Source organism: Lepisosteus platostomus, unplaced genomic scaffold (assembly GCF_059453375.1).
Source record: "Lepisosteus platostomus isolate fLepPlt1 unplaced genomic scaffold, fLepPlt1.hap1 Scaffold_60_H1, whole genome shotgun sequence".
Classification (NCBI taxonomy): Eukaryota; Metazoa; Chordata; class Actinopteri; order Semionotiformes; family Lepisosteidae; genus Lepisosteus; species Lepisosteus platostomus.
In genome coordinates this window covers 163,448-177,224 of record NW_028291676.1, presented here as the reverse complement: position 1 = coordinate 177,224, position 13,777 = coordinate 163,448, and the positions used below count along the sequence as shown (strand labels likewise).

The following is a 13,777-nucleotide window of genomic DNA, read 5'->3' as shown; positions in this document are numbered from 1 at the left end:
CTTGAAGCCAGCCTTAAGTTCTCCGAGGCGCATTTGTCTGCTAGCATGCATTTTGTGAAATTTTTTTTTGTTGTTGTTAAACCAAAAGCGACTTTGAAAAAGGTTTCCGCCGCCGCCAGGCACTCTATGTTAGACTGTATCAAGAAGGCAGCGCGCGCTGCAGCCGTGGCCGAGTGGTTAGGGCGATGGATTAGAAAGCCGTCGGGGTCTCCCCGCGAAGCTTCGAGTCCTGCCGCCTACGGTGTCGTCGTGTGTCTGCGCAACAAAGGAAAAGCACCCGTTTCGCTTTTCCCGCGACTTTTAAAACACGAATGATCTGGATTTCTACATGAATGGCTCTTAAAATGTGATCTGATCTTCATCTGACGCATAATAATAAATAAAGACAGTCTTGTTTAACAAACAACACACAACATTTTACATTGTCAATTCAGTTCAAATCAATGTATTTCTATATAGCGCCTTTCACAACAAGGTTGTCCCAAGGCACTTAACAATGCAAGTTGTTAAGAGCCTTGTGTCTAATATGCCGCCTAGGTTACGTGCTGTCTCTTTGAGGCAAATGTTTAAATCCTCTGAGTTAAGTGCTGAAGTTATAGTAGTCCTATCAGTATTGTTGCCTCCGATCAACAGATCCTCAGTTTTCTCAGAGTTGAGTAACAAAAAGTTTTCACACATCCAAGTCTTTCCTTCATTAATGCATTTAACTAAAGTGATAATAGAAGAGTTGTCATTTGGTGTAAACAAAATGTTTATTTGAGTGTCATCAGCATATGAATGAAAGTTCATATTATTTTTTCGTATTATCCTACCTAGCAGCAGCATGTAGAGAGAGAGAGCAATATTGGTCCCGGCACTGATCCGTCTGGTACCCCAAATTGAACTGGTGACGTTGATGAAGATATTTGAACATAATGAAAACGATGAGTAAAATGTGAAGTAAACCACTGAAGGACGGTTCCAGATAAGCCAACCTCAAACTCAAGCCTGTGTAACAAAACAGAGAGGTCAACCGTGTCAAAGGCAGCTCTAAGATCTAGAAGCACAAGCACTGTTGCATTCCCCGCATCAGTAGCTAAGAGAATATCATTTACGACTCTCGATAATGCAGTTTCAGAAACCAGACTAAAATTTCTCAATTATATTATTTGAATCCAGATACGATTGACGTTGGGCAACAACTATTCTCTCAAGACTTTTAGATTGAAATGGGACCTTTGAGACAGGCCTGTAGTTGTTAAGAACTTGTGGATCCAAATTTGACTTCTTAAGGAGCGGTCTAACAACTGCTACCTTAAATTGATCAGGTACAATGCCTGACGCAAGCGATGCATTCATCATACTAATTATAGGTCCTGCCAGTCCTTCGAGGGAATCTTTGACTAGCTGAGTGGGGATGGGATCTAGCGAACAGGTGGTTGACTTTGTCTTACGTCTGTGTTCATGAGTCCACCATAAGAAGAAATCTGAACAGGAGTGGTGATCATCCGAGGTCACCACGGAGGAAACCACTGCTCTCCCCAACAAAAAAACCACCACTGCCCCTCTCAAGTTTGCTAAAGACCACATGGATGTTCCACAGCAACTCCTGGAACAATGTTCTGTGGACAGACGTGACAAAAGTTGAACTTGTTGGTAAATGTGCACAGCGTTATGTTTGGAGATAACAAAACACTGCATACCAACTCCAAAACCTCATCCCACCTGGGAAGCATGGCGGAGGCTGTACGGCTTGCAATCATCGAGGGACCGATGAATTCCAAGATGTATCAGGAAATTCTACAGCAGAATGTCAGGGTGTCTGCCTGTGATCTAAAACTCGAAAGACGCTGGGTCATGCAGCATGACAAAAATAAAGGAGTACATCAACAAAAGAGTGGCTGAAACAGAAGAAATTCCGTATTTTGGGATGGCCAAGTAAGAGTCCTGACCCCAATCCCATTGAAGTGCTGTGGCATGATCTGAAGCAGGCCGTTCAGCGCAAGACATCCCAAAAATATACATGAACTGAAACAGTTTTGCATAGAGGAATAGGCCAAAATACCTCCTAACCGCTGCTCAGGTCTGACCAGCCGCTACAGAAAGTGGGGGTTGAGGTTTTTGTCAATAAAGGAGGTTCCACTAGCTCCTTAATATAAGGGTTCACGTACTTTTTCCATCAATGACCTTGATTGTTTAAAACATTTGTTAAAACAGCAATGTCAAATGTTGGGCGTGTGTTGTTTGTTAAATCAGACTCTCTTTATTGATTATTATGACTTAGATAAAGATAAGATCACATGTTAGGAGCCATTCATGCAGAAATCCACATCATTCCGAAGGGCTGTTTACAAAAGTTTTTCTTCCAACTGTATGTGAGAGAAAAGCAGAGACGCTCACTGAGTAAGGTGGGGTTGCAGCTTCGCAAATTGCAAGGAGATTTGTACTCTCAAAAGGGGACAGGAGCACCCCAGATGGGACTCGAACCCACAATCCCTGGCTTAGAGTGCCAGTGCCTTAGCCATTAGGCCACTGCGCCACACTGGGTGAGGTTGATCACGCTGATGAAGAGCCAGTTTTTTTTTCCTTTGCTATTTCAAAGGGATCCCCAAAAATAAGGGAAGTTAGGCAGCAGAAGGTTTACTGTGACCTGAGAAGGACCGGCATCCAATCACGGTGGTACACACACACACGCTCTCACTCATCTGAGCTACACGGCTACCAAGATGATCTCAGGTGCGCCGAGCTGGTACGGAACATATTGAACTGATCGACGGCGAATTGTCTCTCAGACAGGCTTTTCACCTCTGAGCTCCCTGACTGACAGTGATCAGCTAGGTAGTGAAACAGTCAGCTGCTTTAAGCCTTAAACAGCTGCATCTCGGCGCTTCCAAGGAGAGATGATTTGAAAGCCGAACATCGCCCATTGGGAACACCTTACTATCACTAGTTTAAGAGACTCTTAAGGTCTTGCAGAGGTGCCTGTCTTATAGCATGCGCTTTTCAAGCTATAGGTGTTTAGGCTGAGGCAGAATGCCTGTTAACAAAATGTTTTTCTAAAGGGGCCTCGCACTCTTTTCCAAGCAATGGTCACCATCCCCACCGAGTGTCACAATGTAGTCATGTCCTAGGACGTCACCTGTTAGTCTCCATTTGTCTGCCACCAACACTTTAGGTTACGGGGTCACAACCGCACCCCGGAGCGCAGAGGAGCCGTTGGCGTTCTGGTGGCGCAGATTGGGCTGAAGGTGGGGCGCTTGAATCTCGCTGTTGGAGGCCGTCTGAAACTGACCCAAGCCTTTCCCTTGAATTAAATGTAAATAAGATATGAACCCCAGATGCACATGGAATCAATCACGTGTTTCCTTTGAGCCGTTTCAAAGACTGCTTCAGAGTTTACCTTGCACAGATGTGCAAAGATTAATGATGGGGGTGCATGCTTCCAGGCGCCTTCCAACTGTAGGGACTGATTAGAGACAATTCGTAGCGTGTGTTCGTTTCCATATACGCCCCGTGTTGCAATGGTAGGATGAAGTCAAATACGGCTTGGACGTGTAACGGCATTCTATCCAACTGCAGGACTTGAGGGTTTTTTTGTGCTTTGTTCTGTTTTCGTTGACATCGCATTCGTAAGAGCGTCAAAAAAAGGCAATTCCAGCATCTAACACGAATAAAAGGGCTATTGAAACTGCAGGGCTGCGCAGCTTCTAAAATCCTTGCACACAATTCTCCGTTATTGTTACTTCCTTCTTTCTGTCTAACAAAGTTCCCTTTTCCTAACCGGACGGGGAGACTTTATCATTCCAACTTGAAGCCAGCCTTAAGTCCTCTGAGGCGCATTTGTCTGCTAGCATGCTTTTGTGAAAGTTCAAATTTGGACAAACACAATCTGTGGCGTTTAGCGTGACATAGTCTTGCAGGCATCGTGCTGTCTCACTGCAATACTATACCGCTGGAGGAAACAGTCCATCTGGCCATGAAACTCATTTGAACGTCTAGCTACAGCAACTAACAATATCATGATTTATTCAGGATGTGTGGAATCAGAACGTCCCGGAGACAGCTTCCGAAATCGTGAGCATTCTCTGGTGGTGTCCTGCTGGGATCCTGTGGGCGTGTGTTGGTGGTATAGTGGTGAGCATGCAAAAGCCACTGCATTGGCCAGGAATCGAACCCGAGCCTCTTACTTGGCAGGCAAGAATTCTTCCACTGAACCACCAATGCTCAATACCTGTACCTTCAAAAAAGACGCTTTTTTGGTGCTCTGTTCAAAAAGCGTCGACATCTGTTTCCAGCTGCAAAATGCCATCCGCGGACACTGAAGAATTTATTTATTTAGACACCGCTCAGAATCCCCTGTAAGATTCTCCCTCAGTTCCTTTGAGCAGTGTTTTACCTCTTTCAAAAGGCTTCACTTTCCTAGTCACATTCCAAGGCTCATCGAACCCGGGCTGTTTCCTCCAGCGGTATAGTATTGCAGTGAGACAGCACGATGCCTGCAAGACTATGTCACGCTAAACGCCACAGATTGTGTTTGTCCGTTTGTGTCAGTTGTCCTGCAACCACGGGAAGTGGGACACAAACATGCTGCAATGCTTTCAGGACGTTAGGATTTGTTTATGCAACATCCGAGAAGAGTACTTGTGGCTTGAATGTGAACTGTACGTGCCCGCCCCCTTTCCTCTGTAGTGCATGAGTTCCTCCCGGCATGCCCTTCGTCATTGTTCTGTCATCTTGTATTTAAAGGGTTGTATTCCTGCTGCTGATAATAAGCAACGGTTTTCTCACAACGCCCTTTGTTTCCGACGGAATGTCTGTCATGAAATTCTTCAAAACCTCAAGCTAGAAGAAGAAGACGACAAATATGAAGCGTTACAGCAACGACATGCCATGAGACGATTGATAACGATTTCCGTAGGATCCCCGCGGTTGCCTGGCAACCGTCAGCTTTGCGCGGTGGCAGTATCGTAGCCTGTGAGGTTTAGCCGAGGCGCGATTATTACTAGTTGAAAACTTTTCCCAATACCCCCCTTCCGCCGGTTTGCAATACAATCGGCGAAAGCAATTTTTGACAGTCTCGTCAGAGACTGAGCAAGGTGTTTAAAGACAGATTTTGTCATGGTGACATCATGATAGAAAGAAACGAGCTTGTTACGTTTCAACAGAAACGCTCTTTAGCTCTTTCAGCGTTATGCAGAGAACAGCGTCTGTCGAGATCACTTTTGAGTCAGCGCGAAACGCCGTGTGCTGTCAGTTTGATTTCATATTGCTTGTAGCGGCGCCCGGCTTTTGTCTGTCAAACGTTAGGTTGCGCTTCTTCATGCTGCATCGTCGGCATGAGTGGAGCTTTATAAACGTCTGTACTTACTGCGCCCCATAAGAAATCGTTTGTCCCCGTTCAAAAGAGATTGTGCGACGTCCTGCAGCAAACCTTTGACAGTTTGAAAAGAGGAATTTATTCTGCTTCCTGTGCGTGCAGTAGTTACAAAGTTGAACGCCTTTACAAGATCTGCTGCAGTTTTCAGTGGGCGGGCTTTGTCAAATGGCTTGGAAAAACGCACTGTGTTTCGGCTCGGGAAACATCATGAGCAGTGTCCTGCATGTTTTCTGTGTATAGCTGTCTTTTAACGCATACAGAATTCATTCGAAATCATTGATTTCTCCAATTAACAAGGGTCCCTTAAAGGATGAGTCAAAGTAACGTCTAATCGGATTAGTTTCCTTAGAGCTGGTTCAGAGTTTGCTCAAGAGTTTACCTTTCACAGATGCGCAAAGAAGAATGTTGGGGGTGCACGCTTCAAAGCTCCTTACAGCTGTAGGGAGTGATTCGAGACGATTCGTGGCGTGTGCTCGTTCCCATATACCGTACGCCCCGGGGTGCAGTGCTAGGATGACATACAATACCGCTTGGGCACGTAACGGCGTTATATGCAAGTGCGGGACGTGAGGGTTTTCGTTTGTTCGTTTTGTTTTGCTCTGCTTTGCTTTGTTTCGTGGTCAAGAGGCGTAAGGTAAGTCGTAATCCAGGGAGAACACTGGTGGCAAACAGTCCGAGGTGAGAGGCGAGGTCCAAAGTCGAAAAGGCAGAAGGGGAGTCCAATATCCAGAATAAACGAGGTAATGGAAAAACGCCAGGTAGAGCTCTCAAGGAGCAGACTCAATACCGAGCAGCGGGAAGCAGGTAAAGATGGTAAAAATAGCACTGCGTACCGCACGGTGGAGTGTGTGCAGGTGGGTAAACTCGTGCGGCGGCGTTTGTTAATAATCACCCACTGCTGGTGCTGATTAGATCGCTTATGAGTTGGTCTTAACTGCCTGGCGGTCATGACAAGCTCCTCTTTAAGCTGTGGTTTAGTTTTGCATTCATGTGTTTCTAGAGCAGTTATTTATAGGGGTGGGTGGGTCTTTCACAGAGGCTCAGGACAAATCCCCCACATGAAATTTTACTGTGTGCGTTCAGACAGTCACAGGTCAAGAGCCAGGCAGGAGGACAATGGACAGAAGAGCCAACGAACTAAAAATAAAAGAACGAATATGAAAAAGCCACCATCTTTTTCTTTTTGACATTTTCCGACTTTCATGCAAGCCAGGACAAAGTTGCTCGTAGCTACTTGTGGATTCAAATACTCTATCGAGTGCTTTGATGAGTTTTTGCAATTTGATTGTCGTCCTGTCAGCCTGTTTCTGTTTTTTTTTTCAATCTAGTGATGGAAAGTAAGAGGGAAATGATGGAGCAATCAATAACCGCTCCGGAAAAATGGCAGAAAGAAATGGCCCGTCACTAAGGACATTTGTGAAGCAGAGGAGTGACATCACCACAAAGGCGACTTATTCTGCTGATCGTTTTGGTGAATAATGATTGAGGCGCGTTAAGAGAAAGGTAGCTGCGTCAGCATGCTTAGGCTGCAAAGGATCAAGCAAAGGTTTACTCCATGCTGAAAAGAGAAGAAAAGAAGCACAACGTTTCGACTGTGGAGCCTTCTGCGCCATCTTTAGCGGTGATGATGTTTACATTGGAAAAACTGAGACATGCGTCCCTGGGTGGGCTTGAACCACCAACCTTTCGGTTAACAGCCGAACGCGCTAACCGATTGCGCCACAGAGACTGACGGCCACTTGTGCTCCCTACATTTGCAGGTTTATGGTCAAAGAAAACAATCACTTGCGCTTCTTGCAGCCGGCAATCTTTTTCCACTGACAACCAAGAAATGGATTTCATCTTTCACAAGCTGTATGAATTTCTTCAAAAACAAGTTATTCCAGAAAGGAAATGAATTCTTGCATTAAACTGAACCAAGCTGTACATGTTTGTCTGAAATGATACATTCGGCACAACAAGACACAGAGAGAGGCACCGCTGGTATTCAGACCCAGGATCGCCTGCTTACTAGGCGGGCACTTTAAGCCACTAGGGAACAGCGCCAGCGGAGCACCGCGCTTTTACAGACACTTGGACACATCTGCGTTCGGTGTGCACTTAACCTGCTCTCTGAGCCCGTTGCCTCCGTCCCATTTAATAGCAGAACTGACGCCAAGAGAAATGATGAGAAATGGCATTTATCGGGCACTTTTCATGTCCAAGGAGCTCAATGCCCTTGACACCTCCCCAAGGCGACAGAGCTGTGCATTCTTTGGCGACACCATTTTTTCTTTTGTTTAATTTCTATACTTATTGATAGAATAAAAACGATATGTCATGTACTGTAAGGGAAATGTCTCTTTTCATGGGGAAAGCTAGCACCAGCAAATGTTGTGTTTAGAAGAAGTGATTTAACATGACACGTGACCTAATTTACCGGAGCAAAAGCTCACCCAGCAAACCCTGCTTTACTTCTACAGGAGAGAAGTACTGTAGAGTCTGCAAGATGTTCAGCTGGGTAGCTACGTCAGCATGCCTCGGCTGCAAAGGAACAAGTAATAGGTTTATTGCATGCTGATGTAGCGGCGAGGCTTATTAATAAGGCAGAATTAAGTGTTTCCGAGCTTCCCAAATGAGGCCCCATTTCTCTGTTCATCTCTGTGGTGCAGCCACAGAGAGACTATTCCCAGGGTGATTTAAGGTCCTAGGACAGATCCCAAAGGGGGATGCACTTAGCTAAGCCTGGCTATCATGATCAATGGTCATCCATTGGCGCCTATCTGTCTAGGGAGTGCCAGTTGGACATCTGGACTGCATTACTAAGTGTCAGGAGTAAGTGACTCATATCTCACCTTGATCAACCAATCAGGGACTGGTAGGGCCGAGTAACCCACGTGGGACTCTGATGCCCATGGAACTTTCAGCCAATCAATGAGCTGAAGTTCCTCCAGGTAAAAACAGGCAACACAGAGAGCCTGAGAGATTCAGTGAGATTCAACAAGATTCAGAAGGGATTCTGGAGAGGATTCTGTGGACTGTTCTAAAGGGAATTCAAAGGAGAATTCCAGGGCAGGACGGCCCAGGAGCAGAAGGCTCCCAAGGGCAGGACATCCTCGCAGCGCGCCTCCTGACCATCCTGAGACTCAGCCCGGACAACCACGGAACGGCCAGTGTGTCTGAGTGCCAGAACTTTCCTTTGTTCTAAGAGTCTAGAGTGGAGGTTGCCAGAGAGTAACCAGCAGCAGGCCTCGTGAACAGGTCGGAACTGTGGAAAGCTGAATCACTATTCAGAACTAGCTCTTCATTAGGAACGAACCGGTCCTCTTCCTGACTTGCTGGGACCCACAGTCATCTTTTCTCCTGTGCACAAACTTTGCTAGTTAAAGCCAACACTAACTAGCCGGTCAGTGAGCATCAGCAGCGCACCGTCGCAAGCCGCACAGCACAGCCTGGCACCGAGCCAGAGAGCGCGGATTGGACAGCAACAGCCTGCAACTGTTTCTTTGTGCCCGCAGGAGATCTGAATCCCCAAAGATTGGATGAGTATTTAACTTCAATGCATTACAGCTCGAGAATTCAATTGTTATCCCAACCAGTTGATATCAATTTAATTCCTAAGAGTTATGTACTTGTTTGAGTATCTAATGTAGAAGTTATAACTAAGTTCATTTACGAAACGGTCTTAATGAATGATATACTGAACGTATGTCCTCTTGATATGTGTAACACTTCGTAACTGACTGAATATATACCTTTTGTATTCTGATAACCCTCTCGATAAGATCTGTTAGTTTTATATGCATATTCTATGTATTAATAAATGTATCCTCGTGTATTAGTACCTGTGTGTGTGCGTTGTTTGAGTTATGTCGCATGGTTGGACTCTAAAGCCATCAAAAGAATCAACTTTGTGATTTACTGCTACAATTAATAATTGTCTCAGTAAATGCCCAAACCCTACAGAACTGGTGCCTTCAGAGAGCCACTATGATCACATATTTGGCGTCCCTGAACCGGTTTTCTTACATATTTGGCGTCCCTGAACGGCTATGAATCACTACACTGAAAAGAGAAGAACGGAACCACAGCGTTTCGACTGTGAGGTCTTCTCACACCTGAAGAAGCCTCACACCTGTTAAAGGCTCCATGGTTTTCTTTCTTCTCTTTTCAACATGGAATACACCTATTGTCTGCAAGATGTGACAATTTCATGGTGTTTTGGAAGAAAACCTTTTTTCTTTGAATTCAAAATCAATCGGAATTTCAGCACGACACATCAACACTTTTTCTGTTTTAAGGAGATGATATTTTAAACCTGATAAAAATAGTAGGAAACACAAGTTTCTTGCTGTGAAAATTTAGATGGGGAAGTGTACTACTAGTAGCAGTGTAGAGCATGTTTTATGGGCCAGTGGCGTAATGGATAACGCGTCTGACTTTGGATCAGAAGATTGTAGGTTCGAGTCCTGCCTGGCTCGTGAGGCTTTTAAACCTCTCAGGTTCCTCGGTAACAGGTTGCCGTCATGTATATGAACTATAGAAAACCATCTGCCACAACCCGTAAATTAGCACGCAAGTGCGGGCTAGTTAACACAGAACTGTATGGAGATCATCTCCAGCTCCGAGCTCAATTGCAATGAAAAAACATGCAGAACAGAACTGGAGAGCAGCTGAATTTGTGCTCAGTAGGGTGGGGAGGACTCAGCATTGCTATTGTTCTAATTGGCATGAACTGCAGGGGATCTGAATCAGAACATGTCAGTTAGTTCGATCATTGCGTCAATATGTAGGCCACGTTAATACAGAATTATTACTTTGTCTGTCTCGTCTTTGTATATAGCTGAATGTCCCTGACAATTTCATGTTAGTTTTTAAGAACGACATTGGTGCTAATATATACATATATAGCATATAAGGAACACGTAAAAGTTTAGTCCATGCTGAAAAGATAAGAAAACCGCCACAACGTTTCATCTTGGAATAAATCTTTACTTGTTGTTTTGCAGCCTACCCATTCTGACCTAACTCCTCCCTTGAAATTCCCTAACAGATAAGGGTACGTAACGGCTCATGCGATGCTCAGTTGCAATTTGTCCCAAAACAAACAAGAACAGCAGCTGAGGGTTTGAGTTTGAACATGCACTGTATTAAAGCAGCTTTTATTTCCATTGATAAATGCTATATATTCCTACAGAGATTCTCCAGGTGAGTAAGCGATTCCTGTTTCTGTTTCTATTTCTGTTTCATATATATATATACAGTATATATACAGTATTGTACTATTATTATATAATTCGTTACACTGTGGCTGTGTTGTGTGTGTTAAGCTGCTGTTGCACTGCAATTTCCCTCACGGGATCAATGAAGTATCTATCTATAAGAAGACATTACCAACAACGACCACAAGATGGAGATATTGTCTAGACATTACCAACAACGACCACAAGATGGAGATATTGTCCAAAGAGGCAAGAAGGGCAAAGCCGCGATAAGGTAAAATCATTTTTTGTAAGAGATTGCTGTCAGAATGCACATCCGTATACCAAACAGAATCTCTAGTAAAATATGATCATTTGTGAAACAGGCAAATGAGTGTCTGCTACAATATGATTGCTACAGATGCAGCCATTCAAAATGCGCGGGCGATACTGCATTATTTTCCGGTACGCTGTACGCAGTCTACCGCGAGTTACCGGTAAATACCGCGAGTTACCGGTAAATACCGCTAGCAAAATAATAGTATCCGGAATTTCCGCAAGGTGGAGCTAATAAAGCTCAACTTCTCATGTTTGAGCTGTAGCCATCAAAGTCTTTAATGAAGATATTACTAATAGTATTAATAATAAATGACCTTGGACAAGCTGTAAACTCAAAGTATTGCCCTGGTCCACATTATTTTTTTCACTGACCTTCTTTGTAAAAGTAACACCACAGCATTTCGCAATCACACATTTTTTTCCAATCATGCAAAGTACAGTAATTTTTGAGAATCGATTCACCATGCCTTTCACATGCTCATAAAAGAGATTGATTTAGGAACATAAACATATTACCGTATGCAAACTGTACTGTATACAGTTTGTATATGTATATGTATATTTAATGTCTTAACTGTGCCCGTTTAAGTATTGAATATTTATATGGAATTTTACCACTGAAGGGAAATCTTGTGCCTGAGCATAAAAAGAATAGGAGCATACTGCAACGCGTGTGAAGGCCATAAACGATATTAATTTTGGAACATAAACATACAGTATATGGCTGGTCTCGGTACTTTAAAGAAAACATACACGAAACATGGTTTCATTATGACCAGAATCGGTCTTGAGATATTTTTAACTTGATTTACAGTATTTGAGAGGTATGTCTTGACACCGATACTACGTAAATACTCCTCACGTATATGTTTCTAGGTTTATATTATGCATTTCATACGGTCAAATTGCTTTTGAGCAACTGATAAGAAGCGCGAAACGGTATGCCCAGGGCGTTTTAGTTTTCGTTTTGTTTTAATGCAGTGCAGTGGATTGATTAGAGATATCAAGTACATACAAGTCATTTTTTAAATGTTGTAGTTCGTCTTGTAAAAATGTTACGAGTACATCATCTGTCAACAATTACACAGGTTCTGTTTCCATATTGCGGTTTTTGGTTACGTAATACTATTTTCTAATTTCACGTTGTGAATATATGATTTGGGCAAACAGAGCCGCAAAGAAGTACATTATGGGTTGTTGTTGTTTTTTTGCAGTTTTATCTAAAATAAGCGATGCTTAAACCTTTGTCTGATTCTTGTGAAACTATCCACACGACAGTTACCTAGGAGTTGACTTCAGTGATGTCACTGATGGGATGTTTCTAAAAATCCATCCTCTGTAAAACATCTTCTCTAGTTGTTCTGCATATGTATTCGCTAATGAAGCTGTGTGTTCTGAGCCTGGTTCTCTACATTTCTGTATGAACCAGCTTAGAGGGCTAAAGACAGCTTGTGTTTAAATTGAGTGTAAGGTAATTTATGCTTCTAAAGTCATGGTCAGCATTTATTATTGTACTGTGCTGTAAACTTCTTCTGTGCCTAATTACATTATTTTATAGTCGATAATGTTTCTGTAGTGCTTTTTCAGCCCTCAGCATGTGACTGCGCTGGTGGTGCTGTGGGTTAGGTTCCTGACTCCTATGTCACATGGTCTGTGGTTGAATCTCATGGAACTATGACTTTAATTTTTAACAAACATTTCTTTGAAAAAATGAAACATTTCCCTTGGTCAGAGATTAAATAAAACCTCACTCGCATCAAAACAAATTTATATTTCTAAATATCACAACATGATCGAATTTACGTCTTTTTAATAACAATGAATAGTCACCTATGCGTTACAAAATAAACATTTATATTGATTTGAATCGAGTTTTGATTTAAATCGTAAACGCGTGTTTAAAGGCGATATACTGTATAAAAGCGCTGATTCTTATGGAATGTGTTTGGCCGGGGATTCAAAAAAATTATTTTTTTTAATCGCGTATCTAAGGAAAATTGCAGTATAACTTTGTTCATGCACAAACAGTGGCATGTTACATTATAATTTGGGTGTCTCCTCTTGCCAGAAAGCTCTAAATTGGATTTTGAGTGCGGTTTTTGACTTTTTCTAAATTGCAACCCATAAATAAAGCTGATACAGTTTAGACTTACTGTATTCTAAACTGTATTACAACATCACATTGGACAATGCAACGTAAATTGCAAAAATGCACTTGGAATCTGTCCAAGCCCTACTATGAAAATTATTAAAACTGCGACACTTATCATTCATCTTTAAATAAACTTTATTTTATATCGCGTTTTAAGCGAATAGGTAATTAGATTGCTCATAAACCTAATCGCTTTTTCTACATAAACACATCGTGATTGCTCTCTGAAAATGCTTTTTTCTTTATATTTAGGCTCAGATTTCAACTATAGATTGTATTATTATAAACTTTCTTGGAAAAATGTATTTTATGTAAACCATGTTTGCTATTAATTCATTTAGGGCTAAAATACGTTCATTGTCTTCCAATCAAGTCGAGTTGACATTGGAAGCTTGCCACGCCCGGACTGTTACACCAACGCATTAGCATGTTGAAGCGATTTCATTGAGGAGGCCATCTACTAGTTAACACTGTACTTCCTACTTTGAAAACACCTGTGAAATTGGTTTAATTCGTCACAGCCAGCACTCCGGCAGAGAGGGGGGTTGTACTCATTAATGTCTGATGACATACAAGTGGAAAGATTACAGATTTTAATCGTCTTTTTTCTTAACCAGGGAAAATCTGATCATGTTTCTCTATAACAATAATAAAAAACTTTATTTTAAATTATTTTACATATCCCGCTTGCACATCGCACGACTTTAATAAATCTATTCTTTATTAATACTAAATAAATAATACTAAAAA

The 13,777-nt window shown here is 42.6% G+C and overlaps 3 non-coding genes across 3 annotated transcripts; 2 read left to right on the top strand and 1 right to left on the bottom strand.

Moving 5' to 3' along the window:
• The first annotated feature begins 4,924 nt into the window (after nucleotides 1–4,924).
• LOC148632602 (U4 spliceosomal RNA) lies at nucleotides 4,925–5,066 on the top strand. Its single transcript, XR_015934260.1, has one exon. It is a non-coding gene; the product is annotated as a U4 spliceosomal RNA (small nuclear RNA).
• A 1,945-nt stretch (nucleotides 5,067–7,011) lies between these two features.
• trnan-guu (transfer RNA asparagine (anticodon GUU)) lies at nucleotides 7,012–7,085 on the bottom strand. Its single transcript has one exon. It is a non-coding gene; the product is annotated as a tRNA-Asn (tRNA).
• Nucleotides 7,086–9,743: 2,658 nt separating this feature from the next.
• On the top strand, nucleotides 9,744–9,816 carry trnaq-uug (transfer RNA glutamine (anticodon UUG)). Its single transcript has one exon. It is a non-coding gene; the product is annotated as a tRNA-Gln (tRNA).
• Nucleotides 9,817–13,777: the final 3,961 nt, after the last annotated feature.